Below are 20,556 nucleotides of genomic sequence, written 5' to 3'. Positions count from 1 at the left end.
TGGAGTATTGGCTGCATGGCCCCAGGGTGGAGACTGGGAGGCAGGCACATGTTTGTAAGCAGAGCAATGGGCAGCAGGTGAATTTTGTTTGTCCTGGCTTGGTAGTTCATGGTAGTTCATGAGGTTTTCAGATCAGCTCTTATTTGAAGGCAGAGATGGTTGGAAAGAAACAAAGAGACATCTTGCTCTTCTGAGACCCTAATGCTTAGTAGCATTTCACACCCCAAAATCTCAAGCTTATAGAAAACATTTTTTCAAAAAAAAGTTCTTTCTTAGACCAGGCATGGTGGCGCACGCCTTTAATCCCAGCACTTGGGAGGCAGAGGCAGGCGGATCTCTTTGAGTTCAAAGCCAGCCTAGTCTACATTGAGAGTTCCAAGATAGGCAGAGATACATAGTAAGACACTGCTTCAAAACCAAAACCAAAACCACCTTTCCAGAGCTGAGGAGATAGTTTGAAGATCCAAGTTAAATCCCCAGGACCCATGTTTTTTGTCTTGTTTTTAAAATAAGCCTGGCATGCTTGTAATCTCAGCTCCAGGGAGCAAGAGACAGGGTGATGCCTGGGGCTGTGAGAGATCCTGCTTCGAAAACAAACAAGGTGGACAGCATTTTCAGAAGCACAGCCAAGGCTGTCCTTTATCTGTCACTGCACACCTTCACACACCTGCGTGTGCACAAACACACACACACACACACACACACACACACACACACTAAACTTCCTTATTGGTTATAACATAGATACAGAAAAAAAAATGCACATAGTGCATCACAATCGCCGGGTGGTGGTGGCGCACGCCCTTAATCCCAGCAGAGGTAGGTGGATCTCTGTGAGTTCGAGGCCAGCCTGGGCTACCAAGTGACTTCCAGGGAAGGTGCAAAGCTATACAGAAAAACCCTGTCTCGGGAAAAAAAATGCATCACAAATTGACACGTGCTTTGTGTGGTTGTCTCTTGCCTCAGCATTTCCACAGTATGTTGTGTTCAGCCAAATGAGTGCAGGGTCATGAGGGGACAAACAAGCTCCAGGTTTCAGTATGTCTGAGGCCGAATCTTGGATCCTCTATCCACTATCAAAGAAACACTGGACTAGTGACTTCAGTTTTGTCCCTTGTAAAATCAAGGTGGATATGTAATTTCTACTTTACAGGGTAGCAAGAGATTTAAGATAGAAAATGGAGGCCAGTTGCTGGGCACTGTGCCAGCCTGTAACTGGGGATCCTAACACTCTGCAAAGATGATGCTGATGGATAGTGACGCTGCAGCCTCATCTCACACCGGGACCACAGGCAAATGGACAGCTCTTCTCCCATCGCCCCTCCCTTCTCACAGGCTCTGTGTGATGTTCTCTGAGATCTCCTCTGACTGCAAGGAACCTGTGATGCCACCACAACAAAACCTCAGCTGACACTTCGGGCTCCTGATGGCAGGCTGGGTGGCAGTCTGTATCCAGTGGGAAGTTGGCCACATTTTTCATATTCAGGCCCCATAGCATGGTCCCCAGACTCCTGGAGGAGGGCAGATTTCCCAGGCAGTGACTGGAAGCATGCATGGAGCCTCCTGAAGGAACTATAGCCAAGGTGAAATTGAGATGGCAGAACTCATCCTCAGGGGTGTCCTGACATTCTGGTGAACTCCCGACTCCCCTTGCTCCTGACCTCTGGCTCTGGGGTGAAGGTGACCATACTATGCTCACATGACCACCAAGAAGGACCCTCATGGTTTGAAAGATGCAAAGTGGCTTCTCTCATAAAGCTACGGTGCATCAGGAGGCTAAGGGCTTTCTGTAGGTCACATAAGCCAGGGCCAGTGGGCAGTGCTGGTTGGAGGGGGAAAGGCCACTGTTGTGTCTAGCTGTAGGGGGTTGTTGCAGAGAGGAGGGGATGAGGAAGGACTTCCTGGACCATGACTAGAAGAATGACCATGGGAAAGGGAAAGTTCATCCAGGCAGAGGAAAAAACACGTGTGAAAGCAAGCTTGTGGCTGAGCTCCTGTACCCTGGAGACCCAGAGCCCATCACGTAGGTTCTGAGACTGAAGCTGAGGCACGAAGGAGAGAGCAGGCTGGCAAAGGTCTCGAGAGTCAAGCTGAAGTGAGTTCTTTCGTCAGAGGCCGAGGTGCTGCTAAAGACCCTTCACCGGGAAGGTGAGCAGAATCTGCCCCTTGCTGTGCCCCTGCAGATCAGCAGCAATAGTCAGTTGTCCGTGCCATGGCGATGTCCAACTCTGTCCAGGGCTTGGTTGTGGGTACCCAGAAAGCAGTGGAGGCTAAGCTTCCTGCCTATGAGGGTTGTGAAGCCAGAGTGCCTCTTTGACAAGTGAGCCTGGAATCAGAAGTGGAGATAGAAGGAGAGAAGGATGTGGCAGGCAGAGAAGGCGTGCTAGGCTGGGTGGGGCATGGATGGAGGAAGGGTGCAGAGAGGGGGTGCAGGGGTAAGGGTGGGATGGCTTTCCTTGGAAGGAATGCAGTCTTGAGCATATGTAGACTTGGAAGAGACCAAGGGTACTGTAGAGGTAGCCGAGGTGCTCACCTGTGGTGGGGGAGCTCTGCATCTGGGCTGCCAGGCCCTCTTGGTAGCTAATGTCTTGTCATCCTGTAACAGTGCTACAGGGCAGTGCCCATAGCACGCCCAGGTTCAGGCTTTGCCAAGGTCATGGAGCTCCTGCACCGAGGAGTGCCTCCATCTTGTACCAGCCCTCCACAGGGGTAGCTTTGCTCTTTACCATGCTACACTAGCTATGGACTAGTTAGTGCTCGATACTCATGGGCTGCCCTGCAGCTTCGGGGCATCAGTGGCTTTCCACACAGACTCTGTGTGGGAGCATGCAGTTCCCAATCTAGGCCAAGGTTCAAGGGGAGGTGAGACCCTTGGGGACTGCAGTTTGGGGAGGCTTCCCAGTGAAGTGGAGAAGGAAGAAGGTAGGGAGCAGCTAGCAGGGGAGGGTCCCTGCCTCTCTGTGCTGCTGTTCATCTAACCCTGTCTTCTCCTTCCGCTCGGACCCAGCTGCCCCGCAGTGCCTTCTGTGAGTGCCAGCAGTGAGGGAGAGCAGCCTTGCCAGGCTGAGCTTCCCGAGCCCATGGGACACGCTGCTTTGGAAAGTTTGGCCCCAGTAGCTTCCTCCCTCTGGCCCAGCTCTCAGCTGCCTGGGGCTTAGCTCAGCCCACCCAGGCCCTGCTGCCCTCTGGGGCCAGAGCCGGATGTCTTGCAGATCGCTTGCCCTGAAATACCCTCGTTGTGAGACCTCTGTTTTAATCCAGTGTGTCTTAGCCGCCCCCTCCTCCAAGATACCTTTTCTCATCTCCATGGGCTCCATTAGGACTTCAGAGTATCTATACTGACCCAAGGAAACACAGTGTGAGCCACATGTGCAAGTCATACATGCAATTAAAAAGACAAAAAAGCAACTGTGCATGCTTTTAGTTGCTGCCCTTGAGAAGCTGAGGTGGGCAGGTCCCTTGAGTCCAGGAGTTCAACTCCAGTCTGCTGGGCAGCATAGCAAGACTTAATATCAAAACAACAACAACAAAAACCCCAAACAAAACACAACCAAATTGGGTATGATGGCGCACACATTTAGTTCCAGCATGTGGGAAGCAGAGGGAGGTGGATCCCTGTGATTCTGAGGCCAGTCTGATTAGTCCAACCACTGGGTTCAGTGAAAAGACCTTGTCTCAAAAAGATCAGGTGGAGAGCACCTGATATATTCCACATGCACTCACATACATGCATACCCATATGTTCATACAAACATACAACATACACACAAAGCCAGGACTGGCGTTATAGCTTAGGGACAGAGTTGTCTAGCATGCCCAAGATCTTGGGTTGGGTTCCTAGCAACACACACACACACACACACACACACACACACACACACACACACGACATTATTCTAATGAGATTTTATTTAATCTGATACATCTGTAATTTTTAATTAATTAGTTACTTTGGGGTAGTAGCTTAGGCTAGCCTTGAATTCCAGATTCTTCTGCCTCCATCTCTCAAGTGCTGGGATCCCATACCAGCATGCCTGGTCTCATAATATTAATACAAGAATGACTGAGATATATAACATTCTCTTTAATTTTAGTACTCAGGCTTCAAAATCCACCATCTGTCTTACATTTACTGCATGTTTCCATTTGTACATTTCGGGTAGTTGATAGCCACCTGTGGCCAGTGGCTCCAGTGCTGACTAGCACAGGCCTAAAGGCCGGGAGGAGCCAGTCTGTAAGGGTTGAAGAAGCTCCAGGCTTAGCATCAGCAGGCTCTGGCCATCACATTCTAGTCCCACCATTTATCAGCAGGGTGAGCTTTGGAAAGTCACCAAACCTCTGGGCCTCAGTCACTTCAGCTGTGAAAGGGATTAGTAATTTCGGGGCCAGAGAATTGTTTCGGGGATTAAGCACATGAATGTGTGTCTAGTGCCAGGCTGAAGGAAGTGCTCAGCAAGTGGCAGAGTGGTTAATCCATGACACCCTCCAATGTGCTGGCTTGTGTGTTGCCCTTACCCATCGGACCATTGTGAATTCAAGGTCACACTCCCCAGTTCTGGTGTCCAGAGCTTGCCTCGGAGTAAGCATCACTGCTGACTGAATGAACGATTCGGGTTTCAGCGCTGAGAACACCTCTCACCCCTCCCCATCCCCCTACCAAACCAAGAAGCCCTGGATGCTGGATGGAATCCCTAGACTCTTAACTACCTGGGGGTAGCTTTGGCAAATTCTGCTTTGCTTGGGGCCTGAGTTCCTCCTCTGAAAGGTCAGAGGGTGTTGGAGGAGTCCTGTGTGATGTTTGGTGGAGTCTCTGACCCTGCAGTCGTCTTGGAGGCCTGGGGCTGATGCTGTGTGTTCTGCTTTGTCCCTGTGTCCCGCCGGCTTTCTCAGATCTTGGATTTCTAAACCTTCAAGTCCCCTTATCTTTAAAATTTAAGAGAAAAGACTTTCTCCTCCTCCTTAGGCAGAGCAGGAAGGAAGTTCAAGCACTCTGTCCCCTCCTCTGTGAGCCTTTACTGGACTCCCATCACAGCATCCCCGTAACAGATGTGCAGCAGCAGGGAGTTCCTCTCAACTTAGAGGTGACTAAAAGGAGGCTCAGCTAGGTCAAGCAACCTGTGCAAGCTAAACAGAACGGGGAGCCAGAACCAGGGCTGGAAGCAGACTAATGCACGTCTAAGGAGGACTTGGTGTGCTGGGCTCTCTTTCTCACCAGGATCCCTGATGTTTCTCCTTGGAGGCTTTCCTGATACATGGTGGCATTGAATCAATCCCATGCCTCAACTTCCCTGCTTGGGGAATGGAAGCAGAAAAGTACAGGGTCGTGATTTCAATGATGCCTGTAGAAGCACGCGATCTTTAGAATCCCCATGCGGTCTCTTGTTTGTAATTTCTCTGGAGAAATGCTGTGGGGAAAGTGGAAAGGACCTGGTCCAGAGAGCCCGCATTACTGTGTAGAGCGACCTTGGCCAAATCACTCACCACTCCAGGCCTTGGCTACTTATTTATAAATTGGGGAGAGGAAAGACGTTAACTCAAATGATGCTGTGAAAGCAAGCACTCCGCGAACTGGACAGTGCTAATAGTAAGAATAGAAAATAATCACAGAAAAGAATGAAAAAAAAAAAAAAAAACAGCAATAGAAACAAACATCATTCTAGAAGCAGCCCAACTTTCAGCATGTTGCCACTGACCGGAAGTGAGTTGGGCCCTTTGGGTATGAATCCAAAATGAAGTCTGGGAACATCCTGCTTTGGTCCTGAAGTAGCCTGGGTTTTCCTGGGAAAGTGAGAGGCTCCATGTGGCGAAGGAGGCTGGGAACCAGGCTCTGCCCCAGGGGAAGGCCGGGGGTGGCAGTGATGTCTGGGGAAGGGCGAGGGGGGGTTTCTGGGAAAGAGTTAAACTGTGAGGAATGGGAGGGCCTTGGCTTTGCAGCCTTGGGAGCTTGTGGTTGAGAAGGCAGAAGAGGAAAGGTTATCTTGGAAGCAAAATGCTGAGAGGCAGGCAGTGGAGGGAGACCCTCTCGACAAATGTGCCCACAGAGCAGCAAGGCCCCCTGAAGTCACTCCTGAGTCTGGCAGATTGTTCCAGGCGTTCATTCAAATGAACACCGAACTCAAATAGTGTATACTCTTGAGGGTCAGTGATTTGCTCAGAGGCCGTCCTCCTAAGGACCTGTGTGAGGTTTCCTGGGTGAGCGGGGCCAGGATATAAGGTCTGTGAGGGAACCTTTCCCACTTGGCTTGAGCAGATCTGTTTTCCACCTCTCATCTGGAGGAGGGTGTGAGTGTCTTTCTGCTCTTGTCCACTCACGAGTCTAGCGGATAGCAGGCAAGGTCCTGGGGGCTGACTCTTGAAGCACCAGATGAAGGGACTCGTCTACACTGAAGAGAAGGCCTGGCTGTTGGTAGGGCAAAGGCTAGAGCTGTTGCCTTGGATCCCCTAAGGAGAGCTGGGAGAGGGCATAGCCTACAGAGTTCCAGGTTTGGGGCTAGGATCTAGTGTTACTTGAAAGAGAGGGGTTGGGGAAGGGGTGTGGGACAAGCTGAGCAGAGATGCACACACACACACACACACACACACACACACACACACGCACACGCACACGCACACGCACACACTAACACAACTGCAGTGTGTGGAGAGGGTAGATGACAGAGGGCCCAGATCATCACATCTGGGCGGCTTCACAGTTTCAGGATGTTCAGCACTATGGCCCAGAACAGTGGCCTACACATCGTAGGTGTGCAAGATGGTTGGAAGAGTGAAGGAAGGCCTGAGCATGCCTGGGTGATGTTCAGGAGTGAGGGTCACATGGGTCACCATTGTGGAACTGTGGGAGCCGTCTGTGGTGAGCATGTATGAGCCGCTGCCATCTGTCCCAAGCCTTCCTCACCAACTGGGGCCCAGAGACAGGGTTAGTCTCAATCTATCCTTTCTTTCATGGTTTACACACTAAAGCCTAGAGCATGGCAGCAAAGGGCCAAGGGTACTTGCTGGACCAGTAGCAGAACTGGGTTGGAACCCAGGCCCTCTATTTTCCAGAGTGCCCTGTGGCTGCCAGACGCTTGGGTAAGAGGGAGGTGTCCTGGTGGAACTGGCTTTTTGAGTAGTAACAGTGCTGCTGGGGGGGGGGGGGGGGCAGGGTTTAGCTTGGCTTTGAGCCATGACCTCTGTGGCCCCTTCTTAGAAGCTGGCTGCACATACCACGGTATGTCCCTGTATATAGTAAACACCTTTGTACAGGTCCAACCCCTACAGGATTCCTTTGCTGTGACACTACCGTCATGGTCACAGAGGCACGTAGGTACTGGGGCGCACGCACACCCAGGGGACAGCAAGCTGGGATGATTCCCGGAAGGCAGTTGCCATGCGGGTTCCCTAGTGGGAGAGGATCGCTACATCCCAGGCGGGTTCTGCCCGGCGCTGTGCTGCAGGGGAGTGAAAGGGATCTGCAGGGGAGTGAAGGGGATCCGACTCCGTGGGATGGGAGGCCCACAGAGGCTGAGTCACCTCTTCTGAGTCAGGGATCCTCCTCCTTCTTCTCCCCTCCCCCTCCCTCTCTCCCTGAGCCCCCACCAGGGCTTGGCCCAGAGAGCCCGCGAGCGATCGGTCGAGAAGACCGTCCGTCCAGGGCCCGGGTGGAGACGGCCACCTCGTCCTGTACGGGACCTCGGGTGGCGGGGACGGGAGAAAGGGCGCGGGGAGGCAAGGCAGCAGCCGAGGAGGCGGAGGCAGGGGGTGGGCGCCGCTAGCGAGGAGGCAGGCTCGCGGCCGCCCCTGGGCTGGGCACGGAGGCCGCGGCGGGGGCGGGCCGCGCGGCGGGCGCCAGGCCCGGGGCTGTGGGCACGGTGCCCAGCCCCCGGCGCACGCCGACCGCCGCGGCTGCCGCCGCTGCTGCAGTCGGCATCCATCAGCAGGCGGGGGTGTCGCGGAACAGGCTGCTCCGCAGAGCCCGCCCGCGCCGCCCCGCCCCGCGGCCTGCGGGCCCGGAGGAGTCGAGGGGATCGGCCCTCGCCCAGCCGGCCCAAGATGGGGACCCCCAGGCCCAGGTAGGCACGTGGGGACCGGTGATCAGGTGGCATGGGGAACCCGGGTGTGCTACATCTAGGCCCAGCCTCCAGCCCTCAGGGAGGAGAGGGGGCGAGATTAGGAGCTCAGTCTGAAGGCCGTTGGCCCCCTTGGCCAGTGTGGGGGAGATCGTTCCTGGTCCTCTCACCTCTGCAGCCGCCTCAGGAGTCAGAGGTGTCTGCTGGCACCTTGGTGTAGAATGAGCCGGTGCTGGGCGATGGGCTCAGGAAGCTGGCCCACTCTGTTCTGGAAAGCCACCCCAGCTGCCTGCTTTGGTTCTCTGGTCTTCTTCTCTAGGCTTTCCAAGGCTGCAGGACAATATCTTGGCTAGAGGTTGGCTGCTTGGGGAGTTCTCGGTATCATCCTCATCCTCTGGTTACAGGCTCCCCATCTCTCCTCCTCCTCTCTCTCCCTGAGCTGGGTTTATGAACCTTACCCCCAGGACCTCTTAGGATTCAGACTGGCATTGTCCTGCTGGTAGTTGTACCTCCTGATGAGAGGTAGATTGCTCATGAGTGTCAGTTGTGCCTGGAACCTTCAAACTTGGAGAGGGCGAGTCTCCAAGGGGCTGGGGTCTTGGGGACAGGTATTTACTGGGTGCAGAAGCCACTGACTGGCTACATGGGCCAGAGAACCCATAGTGTCTCGGGAAGGCTAACCAAGCATCCAGAAAACATTCTGAGGCTGCTGCCTCTCTCTCTGGGGCCAGTCATGGTTCTTGCTTCTGGCTTCCCCCAGAGCTCTGCGATGCATTGGTGGGGGAGAACACTAACCATGTGTTCCTACCGTCACTCTGGATTGTCACGTCGCCTCCCCTGCACCCCAAGGTGGGAGTGTGAAAGGGTTGGCTTTAGGACCTCTCTGGAGCTGGGCAGGGTCCTGCTGCTCCATCAGTCTGGCCTCTGTGATGGTGGCCCCAGAGGCTCCTTGTTCCAGGCTAGGGTATGTAGAAGAGGGGTGCTATGTGCCTGCTTCCCATCCATGACTCCAGATGGAGCTTGTAGCAGAGGCAACATGCGCCAGCTTCTACTCAGTCACGGTGGCCCAGAGTGGCTCTTCCAGTCATGGGGCTAGCTTCTGTTGGCCAGTCGGGGGTCCCACTTGCCCACACACTGGTGTAGAAAACTTATGGCTCACAGAACATAGTTCCTAGGATGTGGGGGACACCTGAAAGCAGTCCTGGAGGAGGCCACTGAGGAGAACTTTGTTCCTGCTGAAACATTCATTCCTTGGGCCTGTGGCAGTGCCCTGGACCCAGCTCCCCGAGCTTCTTGAAGGGGTCCTTCGGAAGAACCCCACATGAGAACAAGGCTAGGCCCTGTGCTTCTCACTGAGTTAAGATCGAGAGGGAGGTAAAGGTATAGAATAGAAGAATGACTTGCCCAAGGTCACACAGCTACTGATTGAGAGAGCCAGCACTAATGTGTTCAGGACCTAAACTTTTTGATTAGGACTTCTTCCTTGCCCAGAGGCCTGCTTCTTGGCTGCCATGGTTGTTAGTCCATACATAGCACTCTGCCAGAGGCTGTATGTTAAAGGCTGGGGGCTGTGGCCCCCCCTTTGAGGAGAGCCCTCACGTTGCCTCCCAGCTCTGCTCCCATGAGGTGAACGGTGGAGGCCGGGTCACAGAGGGCCTTGGGTCCTCTTGGAGTATGTAGAGTGGAAAGGACTCTGGGGGTTCAGAGATATTCTGGCCCTGAGCGGTTGGGGTGGTAGAAAAGATCTCTTAAGTGTACGAACTGCAATGGGAAGGGCATCTGTCTTTTAGCTCCACTGTCTGTGGGCCACTGTCTAGACCTCTCTGCATTCTTTATTGAAGGGAGATGACCATTTCAGCCTATACTAGTGACTGTCCAATCAGAGAGATGGTATTAACTGAGCATTTAGTGTGTGCCGTGCCCCATAAGTGCTCTGTGCCCTCTCCCAGCAACCCTGGTAGATAATATAGACACTTTGCACAGATGCATGGAGGCTCAGAGAGATGACCTGCCAGAGGTCACACAGCTGGAATGTGTGGGACAGTGTCTGAGAGCACCTGGTTGGCGTCCAGTTGAACTCGGCAGTTAGCGGATAGCCCGGGATTGGTCCAGATAGAGAAGCCTCATTGCTCTGAGTCTGTGGTCTGGATGCTACCAAGGCCTTGGGGAGTGGGAATGAGTGGGAGGGGTGAGCACTGGCCTTTTGCTTGCTGGCTGGCCTTGTCACTTGCCCCTTGCTACATTTGGTAGAGATCCGGTGGCCAGAAGCCACACAGAAGAAATGTTGAAGCATCAGCAAGGACCTGTGCCTGGCTGGGGGGGGGGGCAGCAAGCTGGCCCTGCTTTCTTTGTCGAAAGGAGACTTATGGGTAAGAATAGCAACAGCTAACCTTTATTGAGCTCTTACTACATGCCAGGAGCTATTTTCATATCTTACGTGTACAACTCCTACACACCTCACAAAACCCTGTGAGGAAGCCATCTTTCTTCTTCCCACTTTGCCGATCACTTTATGGGCTGGCTGAAGGGAGCTAAGGGCTGGGGAGGCAGGTGGGGCAGAGGCAGGTGGGGCAGAGGCAGGTGGGGCAGAGGCACTTTCCAGAGCTTACTTACCCTCCTCGAGGTCATCTGCAGTTTTCTCACTTGGAAGTAGTCACCTATCCAGATGCATGCTCTCCCTCAAAAGTCTCGGGTCCGAGCTGGGCCTGGGCACATGTCTGTACTAGCAGCACGTGGCAGGAGGATTGCCACTACTTTGCCAGCATGGGATGGAGAATGAGCTCCTAGCCAGCCAGCATTAAGTCACAGAGTGAAATTCTTTCACCAAAAAAAAGAACAAAAAGAAAGGGCCCTCGGTATGGCCCAGTGAGTTCAAATGCTTACCACACACGCTTGATGATCTGGGTTCCACCTACAGTAGAGGGGGGACTGCCTCCTTAAAGTTGTCTTTTGGCTGCCACGCACATGCCATGGCACACACGCCCACATCCACAAATGTGCACACGCATGCACTTGCACACACGCACACATACCCCTCTCTAAAAATCTGAGCGAGTCATGGATGACAGAGCCATTCCGGCCCCAGAAGTAAGAGTACACTATAGTATATCTGCCCATTTTGATGCTCAGGAAAGGCTTCAAGAAGAGCTGGGCCCCTGAGCCGGACACCAGTGCCAGGTAAGAGTTTGAACGCTGTAGGGTGTGGGGGGAAGTGGAGGCTTTGAAGAAGAGCAGGAGACAGAGTCCAGGGAGGGCCCAAGGGGCTGAGGGGTGACTCAGAAAGTCAGCTTGTGCTTACGCCTCTGAGCAAGCTCTGGAATTCACTCCACTTGGTATCAGCTCTGTGGCCTTGGGAACATCACTTAGCTAGTTTGGGCTTCATTTTCTTCATTTGTGAAATGTGGCTGTGGGACCCTCATGGTGGTTATTACATAAAGGCTCTCCATGGCGCTGGCACATCACTGCCACTCTATACGGATTTTTCCTCTTTCCCTTCTGTCTCTTAAATGTCAAGCTGAGGTATTTGAGCTGGACGTGAGCCTGGAGGTTCTGGGGACCTTTGGAAGGATCTGGCCTGCAGAGGACCGTGGTAGGAGGGTGTTTAGGGAGGGTCTCTTTGGCAGGTGTGTGGCCCACAAAGAAGGGGCAGACTGTGACCTTGCAGAGAAGCCTCCTCTTGGAGCCTCAGGCTGAGAAGCTGCACTAAGATGCCTCCGTGGGATGGCATGTGGCTTGCCAGGTTGAGGGAGGAACAGTGTGGGGGTGGGGAGAGCCACAGGGAATTCAGCCTGAGGCTTGGTGAGACAGAGAAGGGCTGGTCTCCTGTCAATCATTCCGTGGGCTGGGCCGCATCTTATTTGAGCATCTGGCATTTTTCTTTTGAATGAATTCCTTTGGATGAATCCCCGTCAGACCTAGTCTATAATAGCAGCAAATTGGGACTAAATGTCCAACAATAGGCAGATGATTGGGGACGTTTTGGAACATCCACTGTATCAAATAACATGCAGTGCTGTACAGCCGCTGCGCCCTCCTCTCGGAGCAGGGAGCTGGCTGCTGCAGAGCCCCTGGCACCCTTTATGCTTGTCATGCTTGTGATTGCCCAGTGACAGAGGGGCCGTGGCTTCCTTCCTTCTGTGAATGGAAGAGTGAAGGCTTGCCCCGGGCCTCCTTGAGAGTGGGATACGTGTTCCGTTCCTTGCTGTGTCACTGGCCTGTCGCTCTGGGATCAGAAACGCTTGGCTGCTGGAAAAGTGAAGAGGGGCGTGACTTGTTCAAGGTCGTGTGCTTTTTAAACTTTAGTTTTTTAAAAAAAGACTTATTCTGACTTTATATGTTTGGGTGTTTTGCCTGCGTGTATATCTGTGTACCACAGGCATGCCTGGTGCCTGCAGAGGCCAGAAGAGGGTGTCAGATGCCCTGGAGCTGGTGTTACAGGTGGTTGTGAGCTGCCATGTAGGGGCTGTGAATTAAGCTCTAGTATCTGGAAGAGTAGCCAGTGCTCTTAAAAATGGGGCATCTTTGAAGCTCTCATCTGTTTGTTTGTGTGTGTGTTTATTTGTGACTGTGTGTGAGTGTGTGTGTGTTTATTTGTGACTGTCTGTGTATGTTTATTTGTGACTGTGTGTGTGTGTGTGTGTGTGTGTGTGTGTGTGTGTGTGTAGGGCAGAGGATAACCTTTGTTTGAGAATTGGTTCTCTCCACCACGTGGGTTCTGGGAATTGAGCTCAGGTGCTCAGGCCTGGGGGTAAGCAACTCCTGAGCCATCTCAAAGGTCCAGTCCTGCTAGTTGTAAGGTCCAATAGTTGTCACATTCTTACCACCTCTATTTACCACATTCTTCTCATTCACTAATGCTCCGTGATGACATCAAGTTGCATCCCTATAAACCCATTGTAACCAGAAGAAAATCCTACGTTGAGATGTCATTGAATACACTGAACCTTCGAGTTGAGCAGCGCAGGATAGCACAGAGCAAGCTGTTCACCTCATCATCAAAGGGCTGACTCAGCTGACTCGCTTTACCCAGTGTTCCCGGACGGGAGGCCCCCTATGGCACATTGCTAGCTCAGGGAAAGATAAAAATTCAAAGTATGATTTTACTAAATACATATTGCCTTCACATCTTTATAAAGCCAAAAAAAAAAAAATATCACAAATCGAGGACCATCTATAGTATTGAGGGGAAGAGAGTGGGAAGACACCATGTAAGGACTTGGGACTCTTACAGAACAGGGCTGAAATCTTATTTCTGTTTTTAACCAGCTGCAAGAGTTTTGGGAAGCAGTTAATCTCTTTATGACTTAGTTTCCTCACCTTTAATGTGGACAGTCCACAGACCTGCTCTTGCGATTGTTAGGCCACGTGAGTTAAGGCGTGTGAAGTCTTAGATGTTAGCTCGTCTTTAATAAAGCACTATGCGGAGGTCATAACGTGAAGGTGTTTCCGATATATTGATGTTAAACAGGAAAGCCCCACAAAACCCACCAGCATCCAGATTACAACGGTGTAAAACTGGGTGGATTATTAGAGACACAGACTGGAAGAAACCAAGAAGAAATAGAATCACACATGACAATGAGAAAGAAGTAAGATTGATAGGAACAAATCCCTCTCTAATGTTATACTGCCTTTCTTCTCTTCTCAGCTTTCTTTTGCAAAGTCTCTCTCTCTCTCTCTCTCTCTCTCTCTCTCTCTCTCTCTCTCTCTCTGTGTGTGTGTGTGTGTGTGTGTGTGTGTGTGTGTGTGTGTGTGATTTGTGTGAGGGCAGACACACAAACGTCACAGGAGTGGAGGTCAGAGGACACCTCAGGGAGATGGTTCTCAACACCCACCTTGTTTTGAGGTACAGTCTCTTTTCTTTCCTCTGCTTGGTCTGTGAACTTCCAGGAGATCCTCTTCTCTCTGCCTCCCTCCTCACAGAAGTATTGGGATTATAGATTCAAAATGCCATGTCTGGCTTTTTATGTGGGTTCTAGAGACCCAAACTCAGGTCATTAGGCTCCTGTGGCAAGTGCTTTTATTCACTGAGCTGTCTCTCCAGCACCTCAGTGGGTTTGTTGCTTTGTTTTAAGTTTAAAAAAAATTAGTGATTCAACCTAATTTTATCTTCTATCTTTACTTGGGTTCCATGGATGGAAATTGTCAGGCTTGCAAATGCTTTTTCCAGCCAAGCTGGTCTCCTGGCCTCTTAGTTTAATTACAAAGATGGTCCAGAGAGATGGCTCAGCTATGTCAAGGTGCTTGTCCCCAAGCCTGATAAGTTTGAGTCCCAGGGCCCACTTAATGGAAGTTAGTGAAAACCAATTCCAATAATTTCCCTGACTTCCACATGTGTACCATGACACGCACACCCACACACACAAATAAATAAGTATAATTTTTAAAAAGACATCTAAAAAAATGGAGTAATTCAAAAGCTTGTTTTCATCTTGCCCACTGTAATCCTACTCTATGGAAGTAGCCAGACACAACATAAATCCTCCTTGCGGATTTTCTGTGTCAGGATAAGGTCACGACCAGGATTAACTGTTTGGTAATTAGCATTTTAATTTAACTATTTATGGTTACTTTCATGTGTATAAACGTGTCTCACAAATTTTCATATCTGTGGGCATAGCAATCACAATGCTTTGTTATGCTTTGTGGTGACTTTCATGGACAAATCCCAGCTGAACTACCCAGCCTCCTGTTGATGGGATTTCCAAGTTGTTTCTGTTTGGACCCATTCTCAACAAGTGAACTCTATTGGTGATGAAGAGGAAAAAAAAGTAAAAGCTACGAGGCCACAAGTTTCCCTTGAGGGCTCAGTTGCTTTTCCCTCTTCCTGCTTCCTCTTGACAACCTGACCCTGCCTTCCTCAAAGTGGGGCCACGTCCCAGGGAGACCCCATCTCTCTCTTTTCTAATGTGCCCCGGCCTGCGACATTCTCAGCGTCCTTTAGGATGCTGTAAGTTGTCCCCTCGATGGCCCTTGAACAGCTTTCACCTTCTCTGGACCTGAGTTTGTCTGTCTGGGTGGGAGGGATGTCGTTCTGGTCATAGCCACCAGCAAGTATCTGCTGTGTGTTGAGCGCTGTACCAGGGTGAACTTGGGGCCATGTGGGCTTTCGGTTATTTTATTCTCCCTAAATTCCTTCGACATTTCCTTTCTATCTGCTCACGCCACTTTTCAGAGAGTCTAAATAATGTGTCCAAGGTCACCCAGCCTGTGGAGTTGTGACCCCAGCTTTGGCTCCGTTTTTCATCCTCTGCCTCCTCAGCCAATCACCTCTCATTGGTGAGATCCAGACAAAATGATAATTCTGAAAGAATATTCTAGTAGGGCATGAAGATAATCCTAACTCCCAGGAGGCTGAGGCAGGATGGTCTGAAGGCCAAGGACAGTCTCAGTTTCATATTGAGACCTTGACTCAGACAAATAAATCAACAAAACAATCCTTTAGAATGTAAAGTGCCCTGCATGTGTGGGGGATTGAAACTGCTCTGATTATTTCTCTGTCCAGGGCAGCAGCAGTTTTGACTATGTGGTTTACAGCAAGTTAGAGGTCATGGGATGTAGCAGGATTGAGGGAGAAGGCGCGCTGGGCTTCGAGCCAGCGGACCTGGGTGCAGCCCTGGCTGTACTCGAGCTGACAAGCTGTATGACCTTGGCTACCTGACCCAGTCTGGGGAGTAAACCCTCCACCCTGGATGGCCTTTGCCCGGCTCAGATGGATGAGGTACAGGCCTGAAAGGCTTTCAGACAGCCCTGACAAAGGAGGTTTTAGCTGCCTCCTGCAGTTGTGAGCGTGGTTCAGGCGGGAGACATCTCTCCTCTTTGATGTCCTTACTCTGCAGATCAAGGCTGTCACGTGGTTCCTGGTCCACACTGGCACATCAGTCTGGCTCCTTGATAGTCTGTGAAACTTTTGTATAGAAAGCCGGTGCTGGCAGGTGGTGGCCTCGGTGTGTCGTTTGGTTTTGTTTAATGCACTTCTTGTGGGTACCACAGGCCTTTGACAAATTATCATCTCCACGGGCCATGTTTAGAACTGAGCACCTGCCTGTAAGGATGGTGGGAGGCTCGGATCCTTTTAGTCTATGCGAGCCTGGCTCAGAGCACAGCCTGCACCCTCCCATCATTTCCTTCACGTCCATCCAGTGTGACTAGAGGAAGCCAGTGCTCAGCCTTGGGGAAATCGCTGTGGGATGGAACACCCCTGTCAGAAGAGAGAGAGAGCCTCTGAGGTGTACACTTCTGATGTTTTCTTTTCTGACCTCTCAAGTTTGACCATGTAGTCAAAACTGCTGTCATGTTCATAGAGGGAAATGGAAGCATACAGGCAAGAACTGAAAGTCTTGCCTTCCTTTCTCTGAGGGAGTGTGAGTGCTAACAGGTTGGCCTTTGAGCAAAGGTGAGGGTGTTGAATAACTCTGGAGCACTAGCCATCGGCTTGGCATCGCTAAGGGCTTTATGAGAGCCATCTCAGCCAGCTCCACATTTGCAAATGGAGACATCCAGGCACTGAGGAGGGCTTGTTAGAGACTTGCTGAAGGTATCCTGCTGTACCATCTAAGCTGTGTAGACTTTGCTGCCTCCTCCCAGCACCAGGCAGGAGCCTAATGATGGGTGGAAGCAGAACCCCCTAGATGCTTAAGCTGAGGAGGTGCTGGCCGAGAGGAGAGGAGAGTTAAGGGGACCGGCAGGTGTGAGGTACCCACCTATACCAGCAAAGCAAAACTGGTTTCACTCCTCAGCCCAGATGTTCCCAGAGGGAGGAACAGGGTCACCTGAGCTCCATGATGACTGGAGCAGGACAGAGAGCTGGAGCGTTGTCGCCACCGGCCGTGGTGAGGGAAACTAAAGAAGGCAGCTTACTCACTGGATCTCTCCTGCCTTCCTACCAAACCCTTCAGAGTTAGCAGGCATGGAAGCTTGGGGGACAGTTCAGTGGGCTAGCCTCCTGTTTCATGCACACATAGAATGGATCTGGAAATACAAATGGGGCCACCGACCCAGGAGACGTTGCTGCCAGGGAGTGGAGAGATGTATCCCTTTGACCTCCCCCAAAAGGAAGAAGACTTGGTAACCAGTTGTTGAAAACATCTCCCCGAGATCTCTTGGTATTCTAGTTGTCTCTTACCCTCCTCCCCCGATCCTCCCCTCTTCCCCCACTCCCTTCTACCCTCCTCACGTCCCTCCTCTCTTCTTCCTTGCCCTTTCTCCTCCCTCCTTTCCACTGCTGCTTGTACACCTGGACCAGAGCTCCCTAGGCAAAGTGTTTGGTGTCCTCAGTGTCCAGGCTTTAGGAGAGACAGCTTTTGTTTTCCAGAGCACACAAAGGATGCATGTCTCTGACACACATGGACTGTCCTCTCCTCTGCGTTTGATGGCGCTCTAACTTTCCGATGGCAGAGTCCTTTCAGACTCTGTGATCTTGTATTGCCATGGTATCACTCTGAGGTGGGAGGTATGTGAGGAAACAGAAAGGGGAAGTAGCTGGCCTGGAGTCTCCTCAGGTGGGAAATGGCAGCCTTGAAATGCAAACCACTGGTCCAGATCCTGAATGTCGCTCTTCCTAGGGGATTTGCTTCTCAGTCTTGAGAAGTCTGCCCTTTGCTGTCTTCACCCCTGCAAAGAATGAGCATCCACTGAGCTACCCTGGCCTGAGGATGCTGAAATGCTATATAGTAGGAAGGCCTTTGAAATCATAGCGATCTGGCCCGGCACTATGTCCTTGAGCAAGTCAGTTTCTTGGCAGCTGTGGGCTCTCCTCAGTGTGGTGAGGGCATAGTGGCAGGAGCTTGGATACAAAATCCTGTGTTTCAGGTCTGATAAGTCGGAGGAGAGGCTGGCTGGCTAGGATCCATGGAGGCAGGCTCCTGGGGTGAATGCAGCCGGGGATCTGGGGCTGTTACCAGCTGTGTGATCTTGGGCAAAGTTACTTCATTTTTCTGCTTCATTTTTTTTTTTCAGAATACCTGTTACAGGCTATTGTAAGGATTAATTACGAAAAGTCGATAAATTAATACCTACCACACAGCAAACTATGAAGGTTAACTTTGAATAATTTTAATTTTCCTTGTTTTGTTTTGAGGCAGTCTCTCACTTCAGTCTAGCCTAGCCTTGAACTCCATATCCCCCTGCCTCTACCTTCTGAGTCTGCACAGGGCTCTGTTTGGTTGTGAGGTGAGGTCTTGAAGTTGCTCAGGCTGGTCTTGAACACATTTAACCACACATCTCACTCAGTGTTTATAGTTACTTATCAAAAATTTCGCTAAGGCCTGGCAACAATGTTGAATGAGACAGAGACCTTTATGGAGTTCTTATTCTGGAAGAGGGACAGTAGTAAGTAAATGAGTCAGGAAGTGTGAATTCAGTTTGGGATGATGTCTCAAAAGAAAAAAAAAAGCAAGCCCACTGAAAAAACAGACAAATAAAGTATTTACACAAGCGTAAACAAGTTCGCATGTGTAACCATTGAAAGTTAGGGAGGGAGCCCATGTTAGATAGGGTGGACAAAGAGGACACAGACGGTGAAAGTGGCTGGGCCAGGAGAGGGGACAGAGGCACTCTTCATGCACAGACAGACAGACGCTGGCAGGACAGATTGTAGTAGAGGAGGCGGAGTCAGCTGGTTGGGCGGGGGAGCCAAGGCTAGAAAGATGGGCGGGGCCACAGGCAGGGGCCTATAGCTTGGTAAGGAGAGTGTGTCTTTTATGTTGACCGGAAGTCATTAGAGTTGTTTTGGGTTTTGTTTTTTGAACAAGGGCTCACTATATTGGCCAAGCTGACCTTGAACTAAAATCCTCCTGTCTCAGCCTCCTGAGGACAGATTACAGGATTGTGCTACCACATACCACTGGAGAGTTTTTTTTTTTCTTTTTCTTTTGTTTTTTGTTTTGTTTCGTTTTTTTCAAGACAGGATTTCTCTGTGTAGCCCTGGCTGTCCTGGAACTCACTATATAGACCGTGCTGGCCTCGAACTCACAGAGATCCACCTGCTTCAGCCTCCCAAGGGCTGGGATTATAGGCGTGTGCCACCACCACTATCACTGGAAGTTTTAATGAGGGCATCCAACTAGACTTCTGATTCCTGTGACTACTCTTGGAGAATAAATAAGTCCCAGGAATGATTGCAGAGAGACCCTGTGTCAATCAGGTTTGGCCTGGGCGGTAGCTAAGGGAATTGAGAAAATGATCAAATCTGCTGACTGGCCACGTAGATGCTGACTCATGCTAGCCCCAACTAGAAGGTTCACCAGATGCCAGCTGATTCATTTTAAAGAGTGGTACAGTGCCAGGCCAAGTGGCTACTGCCTCAGCCGAGGAGACAGCTTCCTGCAGGCCATCCAGATGTGAAGTTTAGGGATGTGAAGGCTGCTTAGTAGTCCTGCAATGTTGCCGAGCCCCAGATGCTGGCATCCTGCTGAGCCAGCCCCAGCCCGGGCCACACAGGGCCTCTCTCCAGACCATAGTGGTATGGTACTGTTAGCATTCATGCTCTGGCTGACCTTTCTCTTTCATAATCCTCTGCATTGTCCCCTCATGTGCTGGTGTCACCAGTCTGGCCCTGCTGGCTGGCCTTTGTCTTGGGCAGCATTCTCTTTCTGCTTCATTCTAGGCAGACCTGTCTGCGCGCCAGTTCTCAGTGTTCCCTGTTGTGCTAGGTGAGGTCTGTGAATGGCGGGAAGTCTTTAGCCTGGGCCTGGCCACACCGGTACTCCATGGCGGGAGTCCTGTCCTCCTATGCAGACATTTCTGACTCTTGCAAGGCTGCCCACAAGGGCCTAGTTCCTGCTCTTCTCCCTGTCGGCCAGTCTCTCCTGCCAGGCACTGTCTGGAGCTCCCTTCCCATGTTTCTTGAGGTGTCAGGGCATCAAGGGTTGGTCCTTTGCCCACATAGTGACTCTGCCCACGTGCCCTCTCCGCCTCCACCTCTCTAAATGTTTCAACTCCATTTCTACCCCTACCCTAGAAGCCTTCTTTGGAACCAAGACCACGTTCTGCATCACCAGGTCCCCAGACTCTTGTGCAAGGCTAAAACATACCCTGGTGGATCTAAATCCCTTGCAGGCATCTCCTGGGGCAGCACCATCTTCTCACTGAAGTGAGCTCCATGGGAACTGGCATGTGCTTCCCCTCAGGGTCCCTTACTGTGCCCAGTCTGGCCTGGCCACCCAGCAGCTCTCCCAGTCTGTGCTGTCCTGAGCCTGAACAAGAACCGTGTCCACGTGACATGGCCTGCTGTGTCAGAAGCCACAACCCAGTTCTTGGCTCCCTTTCTGTGGCCCAATGAAAGACAACGCTGTTATCCTGCGGCTTGTCAAAGAAAGATTTTTATTGTAAAAATGTTTTAAATGCTATTTTTACTTTAATTAACAAAATTTAAAAATAGGCTTAAACAGGATTTATTGATCTCCTTCTCATCCTGTTATCTGAAGCCATGTATGTCTGAAAAACAATATTTTTTGACCTCTAGGTTTTATGTGTGTGGATTTATCTATTTATTCATTTCAGTCTAGAT

The 20,556-nt window shown here is 51.2% G+C and overlaps 1 protein-coding gene across 13 annotated transcripts in view; it reads left to right on the top strand.

The window, feature by feature from the left end:
• Positions 1–20,556, top strand: part of Epb41l1 (erythrocyte membrane protein band 4.1 like 1) — a 127,581-nt gene that overhangs the window by 46,937 nt on the left and 60,088 nt on the right. For 3 of the 13 annotated variants that reach the window (XM_036184394.1, XM_036184393.1, XM_036184390.1), the window contains exon 1: positions 7,373–8,051. The exons of 1 other annotated variant lie outside the window; for it this stretch is intronic. The gene's annotated coding sequence lies outside the window, so the exon portion shown is untranslated. Of the gene's footprint in view, positions 1–7,368; positions 8,052–20,556 lie in introns of those variants that run through there. 9 more of the 13 variants (XM_036184391.1, XM_036184392.1, XM_036184400.1 and 6 more) reach the window with 7 other exon arrangements.

This window comes from Onychomys torridus, chromosome 4, assembly GCF_903995425.1.
Source record: "Onychomys torridus chromosome 4, mOncTor1.1, whole genome shotgun sequence".
NCBI lineage: Eukaryota > Metazoa > Chordata > Mammalia > Rodentia > Cricetidae > Onychomys > Onychomys torridus.
This window is presented reverse-complemented; position numbering and strand designations above follow the sequence as displayed.